The sequence below is a fragment of the Triticum aestivum genome, chromosome 2D (genome assembly GCF_018294505.1).
Source record: "Triticum aestivum cultivar Chinese Spring chromosome 2D, IWGSC CS RefSeq v2.1, whole genome shotgun sequence".
Lineage (NCBI taxonomy): Eukaryota > Viridiplantae > Streptophyta > Magnoliopsida > Poales > Poaceae > Triticum > Triticum aestivum.
Genome location: NC_057799.1, coordinates 151,095,698 through 151,113,669, shown reverse-complemented (window position 1 = coordinate 151,113,669; position 17,972 = coordinate 151,095,698).

Sequence of the window (17,972 nt, the reverse complement as noted above, 5' to 3'; positions counted from 1 at the left end):
CTTGTTTTTGAGTATCGCAGAAAAGGAAAACCAAACGGAGTCCAATTGACCTGAAATTTCACGGAGTTTATTTTTGGACCAGAAGAAGCCCACGGAGTATCGGAGATGGGCCAGAAGAGTCCCAAGGCACCCACGAGGGTGGGGGCGCACACCCCTACCTCGTGGCCGCCTCGGAGACCCACCTGACTTGTTCCCGACGCCAAAACCTCTTATATATACCCAAACTTACAGAACATAACCTAGATCGGGAGTTCCGCCGCCGCAAGCCTCTGTGGCCACCAAAAACCAATCGGGACCCTGTTCCGGCACCCTGCCGGAGGGGGGATCCCTCACCGGTGGCCATCTTCATCATCCCGGCGCTCTCCATGACAAGGAGGGAGTAAATCACCCTCGGGGCTGAGGGTATGTACCAGTAGCTATGTGTTTGATCTCTCTCTCTCTCTCTCTCTCTCTCTCTCGTGTTCTTGATTTGCCACGATCTTTATGTATCACGAGCTTTGCTATTATAGTTGGATCTTATGATGTTTCTCCCCCTCTACTCTCTTGTAATGGATTCAGTTTTCCCTTTGAAGTTATCTTATCGGATTGAGTCTTTAAGGATTTGAGAAACACTTGATGTATGTCTTGCATGTGTTTATCTGTGGTGACAATGGGATATTCACGTGATCTACTTGATGTATGTTTTGGTAATCAACTTGCGGGTTCAGTGACCTTGTGAACTTATGCATAGGGGTTGGCACACGTTTTCGTCTTGACTCTCCGGTAGAAACTTTGGGGCACTCTTTGAAGTTCTTTGTGTTGGTTTGAATAGATGAATTTGAGATTGTGTGATGCATATCGTATAATCATACTCACAGATACTTGAGGTGACATTGGAGTATCTAGGTGACATTAGGGCTTTGGTTGATATGTGTCTTACGGTGTTATTCTAGTACGAACTCTAGGATAGATCGAACGGAAAGAATAACTTCATGTTACTTTACTACGGACTCTTGAATAGATTGATCAGAAAGGATAACTTTGAGGTGGTTTCGTACCCTACAATAATCTCTTCGTTTGTTCTCCGCTATTAGTGACTTTGGAGTGACTCTTTGTTGCATGTTGAGGGACAGTTATATGATCCAATTATGTTATTATTGTTGAGAGAACTTGCACTAGAGAAAGTATGAACCCTAGGCCTTGTTTCCTAGCATTGCAATACCGTTTACGCTCACTTTTATTACTTGTTACCTTGCTATTTTTATATTTTCAGATTACAAAAACCTATATCTACCATCCATATTGCACTTGTATCACCATCTCTTCGCTGAACTAGTGCACCTATACAATTTACCATTTTATTGGGTGTGTTCGGGACACAAGAGGCTCTTTGTTATTTGGTTGCAGGGTTGTTTGAGAGAGACCATCTTCAACCTATGCCTCCCATGAATTGATAAACCATAGGTCATCCACTTGGGGGAAATTTGCTACTGTCCTACAAACCTCTGCACTTGGAGGCCCAACAACGTCTACAAAAAGAAGGTTCTGTAGTAGACATCAAGCTCTTTTCTAGCGCCGTTTCCGGGGAGGTGAGTGCTTGAAGGTATATCTTTAGATCTTGCAATCGAATCTTTTAGTTTCTTGTTTTATCACTAGTTTAGTCTATAAAAGGAAACTACAAAAAAATGGAATTAAGGTTGCCTCATATGCTTCATCTTTTTAATGTCTTCCGTGAAAATAAGGATTCCGATAATTGTGCTCAATTACTAGAGAAAGAATGCATTAGAATGTTTGGCACTAAATCTTTGAATGATGAGCATGATTGCAATGTTGTTAGTATGAATTCTTTGAATACCCATGATGTTAATGATATGCAAAGCCACAATCTTGGGGATGCTATGTTTGATGAAGATGATATGTTAGTCCCCCAAGTTTTGATGAGAATATTTATTATGATGATAGCATGCCTCCTATTTATCATGATTATATTGATGAAAGTGGGTTTGGAAGAGTGTCAAATTTAGGAAGTAATGATCCCACTATTTTGGAGGGTGTTGAATCTTATTGTGATAATTATGAAAGTGGATTTGGAGAGGTCATGACTTTATTTAATGATGAATCCACTATTTCGGAAGAGGGTCCAATTGATTATGAGAATAAAGTTGCAATCTATGATGATTATTGTGATGACATGTATGCTATAAAGAATAATGATAACCATGAAACTTATCGTCATGATTTTAGTTTTCAATTGGATTATGCCTCACATGATAGTTATTTTGTTGAGTTTGCTCCCACTACTATTCATGAGAAGAAATTTGTTTATGTGGAGAGTAATAAAAATCCTATGCTTATAGATCATGAAAAGGATGCTTTATGTGATGGTTATACTGTTGAATTCATTCATGATGCTAGTGAAAATTATTACGAGGGAGGAATATATGCTTGTAGGAATTGCAATAATACCAAGTTTCCTCTCTATGTGTTAAAAGTTTTGAAGTTATGCTTGTTTTGCCTTTCTATGCTAGTTGATTATTGTCCTCATAAGTTGTTTGGTCACAAAATCCCTATGCATAGGAAGTGGGTTAGACTTAAATGTGCTAGTAATATTCTTCATGATGCTCTCTTTATGTTTCAATTCTTATCTTTTATGTGAGCATCATTGAAATCATCATGCCTAGATAGGGGCGTTAAATGATAGCGCTTGTTGGGAGGCAAACCAATTTTATTTTTGTTCCTTGATTTTGATCCTTTTTAGTATAAATAATTCATCTAGACTCTGTTTAGATGTGGTTTTATTGTTTTAATTAGTGTTTGTGCCAAGTAGAACCTTTGGGAAGACTTGGGTGAAGTCTTTCCGATCTTGCTGTAAAAACAGAAACTTTTGCGCTCACGAGATTAGCTGCCATTTTTTACTGGAGAGTGATTTTAGGTTGATTCTTATTGCATATGATTAATAGACAAATTACTCAGGTCCACCAATTTATTTCAGAATTTTTGGACTTACAGAAGTATTCGAATGATACAGATTACTACAGACTGTTCTGTTTTTGACAGATTCTGTTTTCCTTGTGTTGCTTGCTTATTTTGATGAATCTATGAGTAGTATCGGAGGGTATGAAACATAGAGAAGTTGGAATACAGTAGATATTACACCAATATGAATTTAGAATGAGTTCACAACAGTACCTAAGTGGTGATTTATTCTCTTATGCTATCAGAGCTTACGAGTTTTCTGTTGAGTTTTGTGTTGTGAAGTTTTCAAGTTTTGGGTAAAGATTCGATGGACTATGGAATAAGGAGTGGAAAGAGCCTAAGCTTGGGGATGCCCAAGGCAACCCAAGGTAAAATTTAAGGATAACCAAAAGCCTAAGCTTGGGGATGCCCTGGATGGCATCTCCTCTTTCGTCTTCGTTCATCGGTAACTTTACTTGGAGCTACATTTTTATTCACCACATGATATGTGATTTGCTTGGAGCGTCATTTTCTTTTGTTAGGATTTGCTTCCTATTTGAATAAAGTATTTAAGATCTTAAATACTTAAATGAGAGAGAGTCCTCACATAGCTAAATAATTATTTGACTACTCATTGATCTTCACTTATATCTTTTTAGAGTAGTTTGTCATTTACTCGTGTACTTCACTTATATCCTATGAGTAAATGGTTGAATGAGTTGAATATCATAAATCTCAAATTATATATGTTTCATATGCTTATCCCATGGGGAGTAATGACTTCACATATAAGAAGTAGAGGTGGTAAATTTATTGAATGTCAGCAAACATTCTATTGGTCACTTGAACAATTCATGAAAGAATATTGAAGGAAGAGAGATTTCACATATAAATATACTATCTTGGACATCTTCTCTGATTGTGAGCCCCATTAAATATTTTCAAACCTGAGCAAATTAGTTGAAGTTGGACAAGGAGGACAACATAATGAGTTATGCTTGGGTATATTTGTATAGAAGTTATATTGTTATGGATCCTCTAACATGTGGTACTTGCTATTTAGAATCCTTTGCTAGCCAAAATATCTGTACTAAGCGGGAATACTACTTGCGCATCCAAATTCCTTGAACCAAGTTTCTTCCATGAGTGTCCACCATATCTACCTATATGCGGTATTTACTGCCGTTCCAAGTAAATTTGCATGTGCCAAACTCTAAACCTGCAAATAATAATCTGTTTTGTATGCCCGAATCGCTCATGTAGCAACTAGGGGCTGTCAGTATCTTCCATGCTAGGTGGGTTATTCTCACGATGAGTGGACTCCGCTCATCATTCACGAGAAAATGGCTGGTAACTCGGGTGCCCAGTCCTATGATCAAAAGATCAAAAACAAAATCGCAAATAATTTAAACAAAACTCCCCCAGGATTGTTGATAGTTGGACGGCACCCGTTGTTTCGGACATGCCGTGGAGTGTGATTGTTGGTTGAGGGGGAGTAAAATCTTTACCTTTCTGTTTGGGAACCGCCTATAATGTATCTAGTATGGAAGATATTGGGAACTCTTAGTCGTTATGTTGACAATGAAAGCATACCTCTCAAAAATATTTTCATTTCTGTTTTAAAGCTTCGAACTCTGGCACCTCTGCAAATCCCTGATTCGCTCTGCGAAGGGCCTATCTTTTACCTTTATGCAAGAGTCAGTAGTAATCCTTCTCATTCCAACCTACTTTTTAGTTGGCAGGCATCATGTGATGGGGAAAGATCTAAGCATATTTGGCCATTCAAATATATTTGATCATGAATTATTATTGTTGACAATTATCTATATGATAAATAAGCTGGGAGGCGAAACATTAAGACCCTATCTTTCTCTGTGTTCGATGGATGCTATTGTTTCTAAAAATATGCTCTGAGTGGTAGCAATCATGGAAGACTATATGATAGTTGAGTATGTGGAATTTGCTAAATCAAAGCTCTTACATAGACCCTTCCTGAAAATAAGATGAACTGCAATTGTTTGATGACTGAGAACGTAGTTTGTTAGTTTTCAAGAAAGTTTATGGTATATGCTTTAACATGTGAATAGCTTGTTACTTGATAATGAAAATTTTTATGAGATGAGCTACTGCGATGATATATAATGATGCTAGAAAAGGTGATTGAAATTATCATTGATTAAACTTGTGCACCTGCTAGCATTCACATTTCATCAATTATTTCTTTTATCATTTACCTACTCGAGGACGAGCAGGAATTAAGCTTGGGGATGCTGATACGTCTCCAACGTATCTATAATTTATGAAGAATTCATGCTATTATATTATCCATCTAGGATGTTTTATATCCATTTATATGCTATTTTATATGATTTTTGGGACTAACCTATTAACCTAGAGCTCAGTGCCAGTTTCTGTTTTTCCTTGTTTTTGAGTATCGCAGAAAAGGAAAACCAAACGGAGTCCAATTGAGCTGAAATTTCATGGAGTTTATTTTTGGACCAGAAGAAGCCCACGGAGTATCGTAGATGGGAAAGAAGAGTCTCGAGGCACCCACGAGGGTGGGGGCGCGCCCTACCCCCTTGGGCGTGCCCCCTACCTCGTGGCCACCTAGGAGACCCCCCTAACTTGTTCCCAATGCCAAAACCTCTTATATATACCCAAACTTCCAGAACATAACCTAGATTGGGAGTTCCACCGCCACAAGCCTCTGTAGCCACCAAAAACCAATCAGGACCCTGTTCCAGCACCCTGCCGGAGGGGGATCCCTCACCGGTGGCCATCTTCATCACCCCGGCGCTCTCCATGATGAGGAGGGAGTAGTTCACCCTCGGGGATGAGGGTATGTACCAGTAGCTATGTGTTTGATCTCTCTCTCTCGTGTTCTTGATTTGCCACGATCTTTATGTATCGCGAGCTTTGCTATTATAGTTGGATCTTATGATGTTTCTCCCCTCTACTCTCTTGTAATGGATTGAGTTTGCCCTTTGAAGTTATCTTATCGGATTGAGTCTTTAAGGATTTGAGAACACTTGATGTATGTCTTGCATGTGCTTATCTATGGTGACAATTGGACATTCACGTGATCTACTTGATGTATGTTTTGGTGATCAACTTGCGGGTTCCGTGACCTTGTGAACTTATGCATAGGGGTTGGCACACGTTTTTGTCTTGACTCTCCGGTAGAAACTTTGGGGCACTCTTTGAAGTTCTTTGTGTTGGTTTGCATGTGCTTATAGAACTGCTTATAAAAACCCTACGGGTATGTCTCCGTATAAAATGGTTTATGGAAAGGCTTGTCACTTACCCCTTGAACTAGAACATAAAGCTTATTGGGCAATCAAAGAGCTCAACTATGATTTCAAACTTGCCGTTGAGAAGAGGTTATTTGACATTAGCTCACTTGATGAATCGAGAACCCAAGTCTATGAGAATGCCAAGTTGTTTAAAGAAAAAGTTAAAAGATGGCATGATAAAAGGATATAAAAGCATGAGTTTAATGTAGGTGATCATTGACGGTGTCCTGGACCAGGGGGTACTCACCACGTCGTCTCCCGATCAGTTGGCTTGGGCCGAGGACCCCCATGGCCGTTTACTCATGGGCCAGTTCGGACAGCCGAAGTATACACGAGGAAGATTCCACAAGACTTGGTGACCAAGACAAGGACTCCTCTCCACCGGCGTATTCGACTAGGACTCTTGTTATCCTAGGCCTATGGTACATTATATAAGCCAAGGCCAGGCTAGTCGATAGATTATTACGACATTACTCATCATAGCCCTATGGTTTAGACCGCAACATATGATCTCGGGGTAGATCAACTCTTGTAATCTCTATATTTATCAAGATCAATCAAGCAGGAAGTAGGGTATTACCTCCATTAAGAGGGCCCGAACCTGGGTAAATATCGTGTGCCCTGTCTCCTGTTACCCATTGATCCATGACACACAGCTTGGGACCCCCTACCCGAGATCTGCCGGTTTTGACACCGACAATGGTGCTTTCATTGAGAGTTCCGCTGTGTGATCGGCAAAAGGATCAATGGCTTGCCTGCAGATCAACTGCGACATCGGCGTCTTCGTCGCCGCCTCGACTGGTCACCTTGGCTTGACCGAGGACTGTGCCCTACCTCCAATCATCATGTTCGGACGAGGGCCTGCATCAACATCAACTCCGATCTCTATCAAGATCATGGAGGAATCATCCATGGAGCTCGGGGGCTCAACGTCAACATTGTCCTCGGGCGACCGTGCTGTTTTTCTGGACAACGAACTTGTATCCGCCGCCATCGCCTCCTCGAGTGTCATTTTAACGATTGCTTCAGTGGAATTGTGCGGAATTGAGTCTACAATAACCCTGGAAAATTTCGTCGAGTTCCGATGGAGGAATCTCTGGCAATCTACGATATACCGGAGCCCTGTCAAATCTGGACGAGAATCTGGACGAGTTTAGGGCATGGTCTCCAGAGCCCAGCTCGGAGGTCCTTTGGAAGATCCAACCGTTCATCTACTACGGAACTCCCGTATCTACCACCCCTCAAAATTTCAGCCCGATCCGACCGTCCAAACTCCGGGAACCTTCCGATTAGTACATCACTTTTCACATCTGTTTTCTGCGCGAGAACGAATCCGACCCGAGTTCATCTTTTTTATGAACGGGTTTTAGGACATCCTTTTTGAAGGAAGTTTTGTATGGGTATTTTGTTTTGTTCCCAAACACATCCCGCTAATTTTAAAGTCTTTTCCAATATTATCTTCACCATCGTGCCTGTGTCAAACCAGCCCAACAACGTTGCTCTACAGCTGCCGTCCTATGCTAGACACGTCATCGCTTTGTTGGGCTGAGCTCAACTTTTTTGGATCATCATCTTGACAAGTCGAACAAGAGTTCAGCCTCGCGAAGGATAAATCATCACCAACATCGCCACCCCACGGATTACACGGAGCGGGCACACTGGCATCGCCGCACGGTCACTTCATCAAGCCAGGATTGACCACGTCACAAGTTACGACCTGCATCGGCATGGCCGCACCGTTGCTTCATCGAGCCGATGTCGATCACGCCGAACTACTTCAACACCTCAGCTGACATGGCAGCTGCAACATCTCCTTACCAACCTGCTCTGTCTCCTCATCTGGACCGGGGGCTTCGCCTTCCCTTCATCGACCTACTCCGGAGACTTCGGCGTTGTCAACCGACCAACTTCATCACGTTAGCTGAACCGGGGGCTTTGCCTCGGCAAGCCAACCTTTGCCAAGCATCGCCATGCCGTTGCTCCATCGTCACCAGGAAATGGGTGTGCGGATCAAGTCCCAATTTTGGGAGTACCTTTTTTCAGATTGCTACAATAGATAAACCAGGTGGTATTAATCCTAGTAATTTTTTCTTGCTTGGGTTTATTTTTCTGAAAAATTATTACTCTTGTTTGTTCCATCATCTGTACACAGGTCTGTTAAATGATAGCCGCATGAACGATGGTTGCGCGATGGTTCGGTCTGTTTCCCGGCCGCATCTAGAGCTTGGACTGCCCTGCAAATTCAGGCTTTGTCACGCCTTCACTGCGTCACGCCGACGCCCTGCATCAACATTGGCTTCGGCGCCAGGCCACATCTCTTTAAATAATTTTTTCTACGAAAGAAATTATGCAAGAATTATATATATATATATATATATATATATATATATTATTTTTTGGACCGCACTGTTTTATGTGTGGAGGTAATCGATTTTGACTGCGTTACGAGGTCACTTTGGCATCACCAGTCGACCCGCATTAGACTTCGGCATCCGCCGATCACAGCTTCGCCATGTTAACTGGACTGAGAACTTGATCTCGCTACATCGGCCGTGCAGCGTCGTCGCTTCGTCAAACTAACATCCACCATGCCGAATAGGTCGACTGGCGTGGGGGCTTCATTGTCACCTTGCCAACCAACTCCGCCAGCTCGGCTACACTGGGGCTTCGCCTTACCACATCGGCCGAGCCGTGTCACTACTCCGGAGTACCGAACTCCTTGCTCGGACACCTCGGGCTTGGGGGCTGGGACCTCGGCCATGCCGAGGACTGCGAACCTTGTCGGATCTGTCACAGATCAATGGGCGTCTTCGTCCCGCGACAAGCCCGAATCGCGTCATCAACACCGAGCACGTTAACCAGCTAAGTTACCTTCATGCTCAAAGACTTTCAGTTTTAAATTTTGTTTGGTTCGACCAAGCATTATACTTTTTTGGCAAAAAGTTGTTTGTGAAAAACTTCCTTGTCAAAACTTTGTTTGTGACACACAAATTCAAATACCCCATTTACTTGGGGGCTTCCTTTATGAAGCCTTTCCTCTTGCATATGATTACACTTGTATGGCTTCGTTCCTTGTTCGTGTATTACACCACAATATGCACCATATTGACTTAAGTGTTCCGCAAGCTGGGTTGCCTTGCTCCTGTGTTTACCCCTACGTTCCTGATTGTTCGGCTAGGGAGTAAAGGGAGCACCTCTGCGATTGTCACGATCGGGTCATCCGAGCTCGGACCTCAGACAGGGTGAAGCCGAAAGCTAGCGCTCTTATTGTTTTCAATGATGGTTGGCACACAACAGAACTCATGAGTACAAAAAATCTATTGCACAAGTCTCATAGTAACAATGAGCAACCGAAGAAAGGTATCGGTGGGGGTACTATTTTCTTCGAAGATGCTTCTTACACTTCGTCAGTAATATAGCATAAGTTCCCTGAGCGTGCTTTGTCTGTTACAGACTTATGGCCTGATTGCCTGGTTATCGGAAACACCGTCGATATTCTCGATAGGTGCAGTACATAGCACTTTTCGGCCCTTGTCCAAAGAGGGAGAAGCCGACGGTCGGTTAAGACGCGTTTAAAGTTCAGGTGAATACGGATATGATATAAGTACTTCGGTACATAAAATCATTATACATAAAATTCTTTTACCCAAGTCACTTGGGGGCTCTTAAATTAGTATGAGCCGTTTTATAGTAAATGTGTTTTCTCCTTGGTCGTTGCAAAGTCTTTTTGTACCGCTCCTTTTTCGACTCGAGTGTATGGTCAATAGCCGGATAGCCTGTCTTCTCTCTAAAAGCCGCTCGAGTTTAGTTAGCTAAACTAGCCTCGGAGAAGTACTCCGCCTTCGGGATAAGGAGCTTGAAGCCGTAGGCTGACCCGCTTAAAAGTCTTGAGATCGGATGTGTCATGTTAAAGCACGACAGAAGAACAATTTTTTCTTTTTTCTCCAATTTTCGGATTGGCACCGAACACATGATCTAGTTCGGACGTCAAGTTTTTACTAAAGTTTTTTGGTTTTCCAAGCCTATGGCACTTTTAAACTATTTGTGTGTTTCCAGCATAAGTCTCGCAGTGCAACGCCGGACACCTTTAGAGATTCGGCAAAAACATTCTCGGATATTGCTATATATGCATCGGTTTCGAATTGTATCTTCGGTCAATGGTTGGGTTGCCCGGCTCCTATGCTTGCCTCCTACGTTCCGCTTTGTTCGGCTAGGTGTGCAAAGGGAGAACCACTGCGATTGTGCTTCCAGCTCGCATGGTTAAGCACCTTAGTGGAGAAAGCCGAAAACTGACTGTCACAATAAGCGTAAACTGGTCAGCGATCCGATGACGGTGTTAAATGACGGGTCATTCATAACATTGGCCGAAGTGTTTACGGCTTGACCTCGACCGTCGCCGAACACTAACGGGGGCTAGTACCTGGCCTCCCAACTTTAAGCTCCTATGACTAAGTCAAAGTTATAAAGCCCGCATATCTGATTGCCTCGTTTCCGCTAACACAACCGCCTTAGGGCACCGAGATGTCGGCTAAGGGTTGTTTGTTATTCCGGAAACACCCTACGTAGCATCTACAAGGGGGTGGAAGCGGACGATGGGCCACTTTCTACGGATAAAGGTCGCAACGGAGTCAAAATAAACATATCACCGGCATTTGTATTTAAAAAACAAGGGCCGCCTTCCATAATCATCGTTATATAAAGCCATAAATATGCATCAATTTGACTTAAGATTTTGGCCAAGCTGGGTTGCCTGGCTCCTGTGCGTACCCCTACGTTCCCGATTGTTCGGCTAGGAGGTAAAGGGAGCACCTCTGTGATTGTTACTACCGTGTCATCCGAGTTAGTACCTCAGACTGGGTGAAGCCGAAAGCTAGCGATCTTAAAGGATATGAATTGTCGGCAATGACGGAAGTGAAAATTTAGGTTCTCTATAGACCACATAGTTCGGGAACTTTCCCCAAACTAAATCCTCAATATTTTCCACCCACATTGATCGGAGGTGAGGTTTCATGATCATGATAAGCATGACGACCCAAAGAAAGGAACCGATAGCAGGACTATTTTCTTTGGAAGATTTTTCTCACGTTAAAACGTAATATAACATATCTCTCCGTGTACCTTTCTTTATATAACCGTATGGCCGGATTGCCTTGTTTTCCATAAATCTTTGCCCCTACAATGGCTTTATAAAGTAGGAAAACACTCCTCGGCTACTGCCCGAAGAGGTTGAAGCCGATGGTCGGTCAACAAAGTTTTGTACAATACGGATTCGAGCATTAATGATGTAGAGTACTTGGATACATAGAATCATTACACATAATTTGTGATTTTACTATGGATGTCCATCCTTAATTCAGCCACCCGTGCCCACATTAAGGCTCGGGGGCTACTGGGCTTTGTGCTCATTATTTAAAAATATTAAAGGGGCACGTCGATCCCCTGACCTGGTGTTGCCACCCGGCCAGTGGCTCGGGGGCTACTGCATTGCCTATTCCATACAGAAAATTCAAAGTGCTCAGTGTTCGGCATAACTGAACTATAGGCAAACGCGTCTTCGGACAACAATAGGTACCATCTGGTCCTATCTGGCATCAAGATAATATATTGTGGCAACTTCTCAAGACCCTCTCTCAAGGGCCCGTTCGCCCATCACTATTATCTCTAATATATTACACTGTGTTTCTATTCCTATGTATGCTCCCGAGCTAGGAGTTGATCCTCAGGTCGATTTCGCGCATCGACCTGAGTCTCAGGGGCTACTAGGAACAGCGGTTTCATGTTTTCCTTCAGGTGCATCTCGGGTTTTGGACTGACACACACCTTGAGGGCTACTGGATATACATATATACTGGCCATATATCTCGGTAGAGAATAAATTGCGCCAGTCAAAAATATTCACAAAAATCAGCCCGCGGTCGGGGTGGTGCACCACCTCAGAAGCAGTCCGGCATAAAGCTCGGGAGCCAGTGGCTAGCTCCATAGAGGGCATTTCCGGCATTAAGCTCGGCTAAACTCCTTCAAATTTTTTGAAACCAAGGTGATATATGACACCTCGGATACAGTCCGGCGTTGGAGCTCGGAGCATCTTCACAGGGCATTACCCGCCTGGGCGCGGGCTTTTATAAGAGAATGAAAAGCTCTCTTTTTAAAACACGAACCGCGCGGAGCCCACCTTTTTTTGTTTTCTGCCGCCACTAGGTGGCCGCAGGGGAAACAAAGCCCAACCCGGCGTTGGAGCTCGGAAGCAGTCCGTCGTTGGTGCTTGGCTGCAAAAGATACCTCGAATGCAGTCCGGCAATGGGGCTCGGCTGCAAGAGGACACCGTGATACGTCTCCAACGTATCTATAATTTTTGATTGTTCCATGCTATTATATATTCTGTTTTGGACATTTAATGGGCTTTATTATACACTTTTATAATATTTTTGGGACTAACCTATTAACTGGAGGCCCAGCCCAAATTGCTATTTTTTTGCCTATTTCAGTGTTTCGAAGGAAAAGGATATCAAACGGAGTCCAAACGGAATGAAACCTTAGGGAACGTGATTTTCGGAACAAACGTGATCCAGAGGACTTGGAGTGGACGTCAAGCAACTGACGAGGAAGCCATGAGGCAGGGGGCGCGCCTACCCCCTGGGCGCGCCCTCCACCCTCGTGGGCCCCTCCTTGCTCTCCTGACCGACCTCCTTCGCCTATATATACTCATATACCCTGGAAACATCATATACGGAGCCAAAACCCTATTTCCACCACCGCAACCTTCTGTACCTGTGAGATCCCATCTTGGGGCCTTTTCCGGCGCTCCGCCGGAGGGGCCATTGATCACGGAGGGCTTCTACATCAACACCATAGCCTCTCCGATGATGTGTGAGTAGTTTACCTCAAACCTTCGGGTCCATAGTTATTAGCTAGATGGCTTCTTCTCTCTCTTTGGATCTCAATACAAAGTTCTCCTCGATTCTCTTGGAGATCTATTTGATCTAACTCTCCTTTTGCGGTGTGTTTGTCGAGATCCGATGAATTGTGGGTTTATGATCAAGATTATCTATGAACAATATTTGAATCTCCTCTGAATTCTTTTATGTATGATTGGTTATCTTTGCAAGTCTCTTCGAATTATCAGTTTGGTTTGGCCTACTATATTGATCTTTCTTGCAATGGCAGAAGTGCTTAGCTTTGGGTTCAATCTTGCGGTGCTCGATCCCAGTGAAAGTAGGGGAAACGACACGTATTTTATTGTTGCCATCGAGGATAAAAAGATGGGGTTTATATCATATTGCATGAGTTTATCCCTCTACATCATGTCATCTTGCTTAAAGCGTTACTCTGTTCTTATGAACTTAATACTCTAGATGCATGCTGGATAGGGGTCGATGTGTGGAGTAATAGTAGTAGATGCAGGCAGGAGTCGGTCTACTTGTCACGGACGTGATGCCTATATACATGATCATACCTAGATATTCTCATAACTATGCTCAATTCTATCAATTGCTCGACAGTAATTAGTTCACCCACCGTAATACTTATGCTATCATGAGAGAAGCCACTAGTGAAACCTATGGCCCCCGAGTCTATTTTCCATCATATTAATCTTCCGTCAACAAGCTATTTCTGGCACCGTTTATTTTGCTTTCCTTACTTTTACTCTTTATCATAAAAATGCCAAAAATATTATCTTATCATCTCTATCAGATCTCACTCTCGTAAGTGACCGTGAATGGATTGACAACCCCTTTATCGCGTTGGTTGCAAGGTTGTTATTTGTTTGTGTAGGTGCGTGGGACTCGAGCGTGGTGTCCTACTGGATTGATACCTTGGTTTTCAAAAACTGAGGGAAATACATACGCTACTTTACTGCATCATCCTTTCCTCTTCAAGGGAAAACCAACGCAGTGCTCAAGAGGTAGCAAGAAGGATTTCTGGCGCCGTTGGCGGGGACTCTGCGCACAAGTCAAGACATACCAAGTACCCATCACAAACTCTTATCCCCCGCATTACATTATTTGCCTTTTGCCTCTCGTTTTCCTCTCCCCCACTTCACCTTTGCTGTTTTATTCGCCCTTTTTCTTCTTTCCGCTTGCTTCTTGTGTTACCATGTACCTTCTTTTTGCTTGCATCTTCGCTTGCTAAAAGTTTATGGATCCTCATCCACTTGCTAATCTCTTTAAGAGATCCAATTATGATGAACCTATTCCTAGTGAGTTGAGTGCACTAGATTATCTTTATGAGGTTTTGCTTGAAATTCGTGAATCTGAAAACTGTGATGAAGTACTTTATGAAGGAATTCACGATAGATCTTTGAATAAAAAGCATGATTGCAATGATGTTATTATAAATTTTATTGATATCAATTGTGTCAATGATATGCAAAACCTCAAGCTTGGGGATGCTAGTTGTGATATGTCTACTACTTGTTGCAATGATCATGATTGGGGTGATTCTTCTTATGATCTTGAAAATTTATCTAAGCCCCATGCTGAATATGAGATTGATAATAGTGTTTGCAATAATATTGAAAGTGTATTTGGAAGAGTGTCAACTTTAGATCCCACATATTTGGAGAATGTTCAATCTTATGGTATTTTCGATAAAAGTGGGTTTGGAGAGGTCATGACTTTAGTTAATGACATTCCCACTATTTTGGAAGAGTGTCAACTTTACATGCATGTGGATCATGTAGAAATTTTATGCGATAGCTATATTGTTGAATTTGAATATGATCCCACATGTAATTATTATGAGAGAGGAAAATATGGTTGGAGAAATTTTCATGTTACTAAATTACCTCTCGTTATGTTGAGATTGCTATTGTTTCTCACTTCTTCCTTGCATATGCTAGTATTTGCTTGTCTTGATAATTTGTTTTCCAATAAGATGCCTATGCATAGGAAGTATGTTAGACTTAGATGTGTTTTCACATGCTTTATGATGCTCTCTTTGTGCTTCAATTCTTGTCTTTCATGTGAGCATCATCGAAATTATCAATGCCTAGCTAGGGGCGTTAAACGATAGGGCTTGTTGGGAGGCAACCCAATTTTATTTTAGTTTTTTGCTTTTTGCTCCTGTTTAGGAATAAATCTTTTGATATATCCTCTGGTTAGATTTGTTTTTGTGTTTTAATTAGTGTTTGTGCCAAGTACAACCTATAGAATCTTCTTGGACCATAGTTATTTGATCTTGCTGAAAATTTCAGAAACTATCTGTTCACAAAAACAATTGTTAAAAATCACCAGAACGTTATAAAATACTGATTCCAATTGAAGCAGATCAATAAAAAAATTATTTAGGTCATCCTATTTTTGTAAAATGTTTGGAGTTCCAGAAGTTTGCGTTAGTTACAGATTACTACAGACTGTTCTGTTTTTGACAGAATCTGCTTTTCGTGTGTTGTTTGCTTATTTTGATGAATCTATGGCTAGTAAAAGAGTTTATAAACCATAGAGAAGTTGCAATACAGTAGGTTTAACACCAATATAAATAAATAATGAGTTCATTACAGTACCTTGAAGTGGTGTTTTGTTTTCTTTCGCTAACGGAGCTCACGAGATTTTCTGTTAAGTTTTGTGTTGTGAAGTTTTCAAGTTTTGGGTAAGGATTTGATGGATTATGGAACAACGAGTGGCAAGAGCCTAAGATTGGGGATGCCCAAGACACCCCAAGGTAAATCCAAGGACACCAAAAAGCCAAAGCTTGGGGATGCCCCGGAAGGCATCCCCTGTTTCGTCTTCGTCCATCGGTAACTTTACTGGGAGCTATATTTTTATTCACCACATGATATGTGTTTTGCTTGGAGCGTCTTGTATAATTGGAGTATTTGCTTTTTAGTTCACCACAATTATCCTTGAAGTACACACCTTTTGAGAGAGACACACATTTTTGGAATTTATTAGAATACTCTGTGTGCTTCACTTATATCTTTTGAGCTATATAGTTTTCGCTCTAGTGCTTCACTTATATCTCTTAGAGCACGGTGGTGGTTTTGTTTTATAGAAACTATTGTTCTCTCATGCTTCACTTATATCATTTTGAGAGTCCTACAAAACAGCATGGTAATTTGCTGAAATTGTGAAATTAGTAGTAAATATGATATGCATCCAAGATTAGTAAAAACTTTCTTATAAGTGCGTTGAATACTAAGAGAAGTTTGATGCTTGATGATTGTTTTGAGATATGGAGGTAGTAATATTAAATTTGGGCTAGTTGAGTAATTGTGAATTTGAGAAATACTTGTGTTGAAGTTTGCAAGTCCCGTAGCATGCACGTATGGTAAACGTTGTGTAACAAATTTGAAACATGAGGTGTTCTTTGATTGTCCTCCTTATGAGTGGCGGTCAGAGACGAGCGATGGTCTTCTCCTACCAATCTATCCCCCTAGAAGCATGCGCTTAGTGCTTGGTTTTTGACGACTTGTAGATTTTTGCAATAAGTATGTGAGTTCTTTATGACTAATGTTGAGTCCATGGATTATACGCACTCTCACGTTTCCATCATTGCTAGCCTCTTTGGTTCGGTGCATTGCCCTTTCTCACCTTGAGAGTTGGTGCAAACTTCGCCGGTGCATCCAAACCCCATGATACGATACGCTCTACCACACATAAACCTCCTTATATCTTCCTCAAAACAGCAACCATACCTACCTATTATGGCATTTCCATAGCCATTGCGAGATATATTGCCATGCAACTTTCCACCGTTCCGTTTATCATGACACATTTCATCATTGTCATATTACCTTGCATGATCATGTAGTTGACATCGTATTTGTGGCAAAGCCACCATGCATATTATTTCATACATGTCACTCTTGATTCATTGCCCATCCCAGTACACCGCCGGAGGCGTTCATATAGAGTCATACTTTGTTGTAGTATCGAGTTGTAACCATTGAGTTGTAAATAAATAGAAGTGTGATGAGCATCATTCGTAGAGCATTGTCCCAAATAAAAAAAGAGAAAGGCCAAAATAAAGGAAAGACCCAAAAAAAAGAAAAAAAGGAAAATAAAGAGGGACAATGCTACTATCCTCTCTTCCATACTTGCGCTTCAAAGTAGCACCATGATCTTTATGATAGAGAGTCTCTTGTTTTGTCACTTTCATATACTAGTGGTAAATTTTCATTATAGAACTTGGCTTGTATATTCCAACAATGGGCTTCCTCAAATGCCCTAGGTCTTCGTGAGCAAGCAAGTTGGATGCACACCCACTTAGTTTCTTTTGTTGAGCTTTCATGCCTTTTTAGCTCTAGTGCATCCGTTGCATGGAAATCCCTACTCCTTGCATTGACACCAATCGATGGGCATCTCCCTAGCTCATTGATTAGCCGCGTCAATGTGATACTTCCTCCTTTTTTGTCTTCTCCACATAACCCCCTTCATCATATTCTATTCCACCCATAGTTCTATATCCATGGCTCACGCTCATATATTGCGTGAAAGTTGAAAAAAGTTTGAGATTACTAATGTATGAAACAATTGCTTGGCTTGTCATCGGGGTTGTGCATGATGAGAGCATTGTTGTTTGACAAAAATGGAGCATGACCAAACTATATGATTTTGTAGGGATGAACTTCCTTTGGCCATGTTATTTTGAGAAGACATAATTGCTTAGTTAGTATGCCTGAAGTATTATTACTTTTATGTCAATATTAAACTTTTATCTTGAATCTTTCGGATCTGAATATTCATGCAACAAATAAGAGAATTACATTGAAAATTATGCCAAGTAGCATTCCACATAAAAAATTCT